The following is a 6,528-nucleotide window of genomic DNA, read 5'->3' on the forward strand; positions in this document are numbered from 1 at the left end:
TTATATTTGCTTTTCTGCTCTTACTTGTTAAACGTGTACTTTATTAAATTATATTTCCGTAGTTAACTCTGTTCTGAAAAAGTGCCTGGCAGGTTCAGATTCTTAATGCGTCTTCCTCGCTGGGGGGTTGTAAGGCTTAATTGTTCATGATGTGTAAAAGCTTGAGATGAAAGGATTTATGTAAAAGCAACGTGTTATGATGATTATAAGGCTGATGGTGATGCATATCACACCTGCTGTCACACCAGCTTGAGCAAAAGCAATCTCTGCTTTAGACTGAAATTTCTGTGTAACGGTGAGAACAATATCACTTTTCACTGTTTCTTTTTTCCCTACTGAAAAATCTGGTGGCTCTCTCAGGTAAGTCAAAATATTTAAGTTAATTCTCTTCTCTTCTGGATGTGCCATACACTTCAGGATAAAACTTATTTGTTGAGATTATTTTAGGTAAATCCAGATGTTGAGAGGAACATGTCTTTTGCCTCTAGGAAAATTAAAATAATTGCTAAAAATCTGCAATTTTGGGGGGGAGAAAACTCTGCTCGTGTGGTAATATTTTAGCTACTGAACAACTTACTGATTTAAAATGCAGATAAGCACTGAGATTAATTGTGTTCTATTAATAGTTATTTGCATTCTCTTTTTAATCCACCAAATGCAAAGGTCAGAAGCAGCGTACAAGAGTGCAAAAGTTATCCAGACCTAAGAGAATCCATTATTTAATATGGTATATTTTAGAAGTGTGTTTGACTCTCTCTTCCCCCCCACCTCTCCAACCTCCCCCTTCATTGTTTTCTGTGTTATTCTTTCTTTTCCTTTATATAAACTTGATTTGAATGAGGCAGAATGCCCTGGGGCATTGCTGATGGGATACAGGGCTTTTCATCTCTTGATTGCCTTCTTGGCAGTGTCTTTGGAGAATTCAAACCTTTATCTGTTAGAGACTGCAAGGTAAGCTAGATTCTGTAAATTGAGATTAACTCTTAATTCTGTTCCTTAATGGAGGAATGTCTATATCTAATATGGCATCTTTCTTGATAAAGAGTGAAGGCTGGATGTGTATTGTGGATGAGCTCTGAAAGCTTTGTGTATTGAAGTCCTTCCTGTTGTGTAGCCAGAGGACTCCGATCTCTGGAACTGACAATTCCCATCCTTCTGGTGTTGGTCAATAGAATGCAATTATGCTTTGAAGAAGGCATCGTATTTTGGGTGGAGTGTCTTGGCAGAACGAATGAGGCTTAAAAGATGATGTAAAAGCCCATTGGAAAATGTTTTCGGCGATACCACTGTAGCTGTTACTTGCAGCATACAGGAAATATAATATTAAGACAGTGAGAGACAATACCTAAATTTTAGCGTGCTTGTTTAAAGACACGCTTCTTAAAGTCTCTTAATGTCTTAAAAATTCATTTGTCTGTAGAGGTCCTTGATCCAGACCAGAAAAACCCGTTGCCATTTCATTTCATATTTTCTTTTTCTCCCTCTCAGTAATGTCACCTTCAGATAGCTAAATGCTATCAGTAATTCCTTGGTTTACTATTGCATATTTTGTGCAGCTATCAAAACAAGTATATTTTTTTTCGGTTCCAACTGTTATGCTTGCAATAAGATAATAGCAACCTTCAAAATACTGCTACTGAACATAACGCTCTAGAGGCCATGATTGCACCCAAGCAACATGCTTGCTTCCAGCCACAACTAAAAATGCTTTCCTTTACAATTTCAAAAGATAGTGTTCCTCAGAGAAGTACCGTAAAATGGTATTTTATTGACATTAGGTACATTATTTTTACAGCTTATCCAACTTTCTAGTGTTTTTAATAACATATTATTATTTGAGGATGCTAGGTAGCTTTTCATTAAGCAGTATAGAGTAAATCTTTCACACTGAGACAGAACGTTTCTTACAGGTAAATAGACTTGTATTTTATCGGTGAAGGCGCCCATCGGTGCTACAGGGTAAAGCAAGAAGATCAAATTTAAAGACTGTATACCTGTTACGCTAGGGTAGAATCCAGCTAGTCTTGGGCTGAACGTGCCTATGGAGTGCGTTTGTATGGACTGGAAGGCTAAGATCAGAGAACTGAAAAACACACACAGCTAGACAACTATTTTTACGTTGTCTGAATATTCCATATGCTGTACTAAGGTCAAACAGACTAAGATCGCATTCACTGTTTATTGAATTCCGTTTGTTTTTCATTGAGTTCAATGGGATTTGAATCAAGGTCTTTCTAACGTTGTGATAATAGATCAGGCAAGGGAAAATGCTTCTATTGTGTTTCTGGAACATGCTTCTTTATCCTTAAATTAAGATTGATTAAGCATAACTGATTTCTAAAGAAACTGTGAGCCACAGTATTGCAGTCAAACTGGAGGCAGGTCAGAAGTTTCACATTCTCTCTTTCTTGCTTTGTAATGATTGCAGTTTTGAGTAAAATTTTTTTTGTCTGATTTGTTTTGATAATTCCACTGAACTTTAAAATATATACAATTATAATTTACGTTTTTTGTTTGTAAACAGAAATTATTTTATACTCATTTGTTAAAAAAATAAGAAAACGGGAGTATAATAAGCACATTGATGTAGTGCAAAGAAAAACTCCAATAATATATGTCACGTCATGTGATTTCTCAAAGTAAATTTCAGTTTGCTTTTACAGTTTTAACTGTTGACTAGAATTTAGAAAGCTGATATTCAGATCGTTTGTGGAAGAAGTATTCTGCCCTATTTTGTCATGCTTAGTATTAGGTTGCTAGATAGACAGCTGCAGTTGACTTAAAATGGTGCACTAAAAATATTGAAGAGTCTAGCCTTGAGGAAGCAGTGCAGTAAAATGGCAACAAGAATATTTATTTAGTGCAGTAAGATCTGGGGGTATGAGAGATGCTTTCAAAAGCATAATATATCACAGGACAAATTTTATTATATTATTTTTGTATCTTACTGCTTCTATTGATCTTTCATATACGTTTTAGAAAAATGTCACATATCTGTCCTCAGGGGCATAAAATAAGCTTGACATCAATAAATGTTTCATATATGTCTCTTCACCAATAAAGCAGAATGGGCAGATTCTGTCCATTAAGTATGCTTTCTGAATTAATTTCATAAAATATAGCTTGTTTGTTCATTAGAAAAGATTTTAGGTGAAAATGTATTAATCGAGGTGGATAACTTACACGTTCAAAAGTAAATTCCATTATTGGAGTAATACAAAGGAAATTATTTATCACTGTGATTCATTGTACTAATTTTAAGGAGATCATGTTTCATTTTTCAAGAAATCCAGCATCTCCAGCCAAACAGCACTTGGGCCCACCCTGAAAACACCCAGATGAATGGCCTGCTGCTTGAGTACAAATGGCCACAACTTGATTGCGCATTAGTCAAGCAAAACACCAAGCACCGAGAGAATTTAATATCATAGAACAGCAAAGAGAAAGGGCCCACTGCGAAGAGTTCAATGCCTTCTGAGAGATGTGCTCAGCCTTCCAAATTTGCTTTAATCTCAGTTTTGCAAGGACTGCGTGACAGAGCACTGGTTACTTGAAAAGACTCACTGCTACGTCAGCTAAAATAGTCTAGTAACAAACTCTACAATATTAGTTCACCACTTTGATAAATATTATGTAGTGTGCATATATACACATACAAACAAACTCGCACACACAGTATGTATGTGTGCCTGTATCCGGTATCTTTGACATCATTCCTTCCTGATGTATTTGTTACTCTTTATAATCCTTCCAGGTACTTTTCTGTTTTGCTCCTTTTCCTTCTTTACTCTCACTGTGCCTTGCCTCCCAAATTTAAAAGAATTCCTTCATGCCTTCGAGTGCTTCGAAAAACCCCCGTCTCCAAACCTTAATTCAGAGTTCATTGAACTTTGTTCAGGCTTAGCTCTAAGTAATAGCTTTGTACTACCAGGATTTGGAATTTTGACTACACTAGGCAGCTATTATGCTAATTACTATGCTAAATTTGTAAAGTACCTCTTATATGTGAAATCTCTAGAAATATAAATCAGGTATAATAGCTTTACAATCAGCTGTTAGAAGACCTGAGATTTGTAGGCTTTTCCTGAACTGAACTAACCCTCATACCTACCATGCATAAATTCTGAAGCATAAATTAGGTTGGAAGCCACTCACAAAGGTGATGAACTGCCCAGCTAAGGATTTGTCTTCCTGTCTCAGATGTGTTTGTGTCCCGATTGCCAGTCTGACCTGCACTCCCCTTCCCGCTTCGACATATGGGATGAAAATTTTCCAGGACAGTTCTTCTGCCCAAAGTTCATTCCTGCCAGATTTGTCCTTCTCTGACTCCAGCCAGCTGTAAAAGGACTCCAGTGGCATTTGGCAGACTTTGTGTTAAATAAGTTGCACCCTGTATCCAATGGATGTAGTTCACTGAACCAAGAAGAGTTTTGTGCTTTTATAGATGATAGCGTCACACTTGAGCACAGAGAAAAAGAGCAGAACCTCTGCTGCTCCCTTAGTTTGCTTGTGTGCTTTCTCCTTACTTTCTCAGCTGTCCTCTAAACCCGCCTTGGCAACTGGTATCATCTGATTATTCTGGCATTTGGCTTACGTAGTTGGATTGTTATCAACTGCGACCTTGAGCGTACTTGGCTGAGTAAATTCAATCAGCTAATGAAATTGTGGTCTTTCCATCAATTGATTATCAAATTGCTTGTATAGTTCCGCTAGCCCATCTCTTTTCCAAAGCTGCACATTTTTGTTTACCCAGGCAGTCTGTGCCGGACCCCTTCCTTGCCTTTCCTGAATGTCCCTTTTTTTCACTTGACATGCATACAGTCTTTGAGCCTGGCCCAATACCAGTAGACTTCATGGTCACTTTACTGACCATCCGTTTGAACATAAATCAGTAAAAAAGCATTTCAGGAGTACGGGAGAAGCTGGTATGACTTCCTCTCTATGCTGCCCAGTGTAGCAGTCCCAGATACCTGTTGATTTACAAGGCGAACGAAGATGTTGTCAAGAGGACGGTGCTTGTGCCGTGGCGGTGACCAGGAGGAGCTGTGGTTTGCATTTCAGGTCGGGAACACAGCATGGGGCAAAGCGCCTGCGGCGAGCACCTCTAAAGCATGGATTTGCCCACCTTTTTTTTTTCCCTAGCTTCCCATTCCAGTGCATAATCTTTGAGCAAGTAAAGGTATCAGGCTGAAGTCCTTTTGAATTCCAGTCTTCTAGAAAACTTCTGTAGGTTTAAATACCGGGCAGTATTGGCAGCGTATCACGAAGTACAACTTACGCTCTTTGCCGTAGGTGTTTAACACCCACTGAACCTGATGCATGCCTATGAGACCAGCCACCAGCTAGTTTGGGCTGAATGCAAGCACCCAGTACTTTGGGTCAAAATGCAGAAAAGCTGCAGGTTACTATATCGCTACTACACAGTGGAAGCTGCTGCCTTGTACGCTGTCTGAAGGACGCGGTCACACCTTGAGCTGCATTGCAATTGCCACTGCAAACCAGGCTGATGTCTACTCTGCACCGCAGTGGTCTCGACAAGCTGTGGAGTACCTTGCTTTTGGAAACAAGCTAGTAGGTGGCTTTATCTGTGGTAAACTTAATGTAATACAGGAGTAGGTGTGCTTTTGGCCCACATAAACACATTCCGTATACCCTGTTGAACAAAAACTGTGTTTGCTTTCTTTAATTGAAAGCTTCTCTTCCCTGTGATATGGGGGCAGGAGTTGTTTGCATTTTTTTGTATTGCTGTATTTTTTCCTTTTATACGAACTATGGTACCTTTAATCTTTTTCTGCAGCAATGTTCCTTTTGGTACTAACGGAACCATTTCTTTCAACACTATTCTTTCCCTGACTAACAAAGAAACAGGGAAAATAACGAGGGAGAGAAAATCAGTGGAAGAAGCCAGAAGTACCCACAGGTGTTTGCTTTTGTACCTCTTCCATTTCTTCGTGCTGACAAGGTGAAGGGGTCAGCTGCCTCGTAAGCAAATTGTACGGGTGTTTGTGAAGACATTGGTGGTTGTTACCTAGTGGTGCTGTTGAGACGAAGAGGAAACAAGGATCATCTACTTGATAGAATTCCAATCAGTTGCTTCTGAGTTCAAATTCTCAGAATTTGAGGATTTGCTCGTGGGAGATGATGAACTCTAAACAAATGAGGTGCTTCGATTTTAATTGAGTTTCCTTTTTAGAAAAGTAATGGGCAGATAAGATAAAGGAAAAAGAAGGGAGAACAGCATATTATACCTGTGGTTGCATTACAGTAGGTCATGTATGCCTACGGGTAACATTGTAGTGGGTGATATATTTAGGTGTAAAAGCATGGATTATGCTGTACCAGGGCAATATCAAGGTGCATTAAAAGGTGCATTTAATAATAATATATGAAATTTTATAAAATATGAATGCAACAGCAATATTAATATTGTGAAGTTTTATTATAGCTTTATGGAAAATTTAATTTTAATGTAAATCAATAAATAATATTTAATATATATTTGATTTTTTTGAGGAAGATGACTTTTGT

Source organism: Phaethon lepturus, unplaced genomic scaffold, assembly GCF_000687285.1.
Source record: "Phaethon lepturus isolate BGI_N335 unplaced genomic scaffold, ASM68728v1 scaffold1753, whole genome shotgun sequence".
Lineage (NCBI taxonomy): Eukaryota > Metazoa > Chordata > Aves > Phaethontiformes > Phaethontidae > Phaethon > Phaethon lepturus.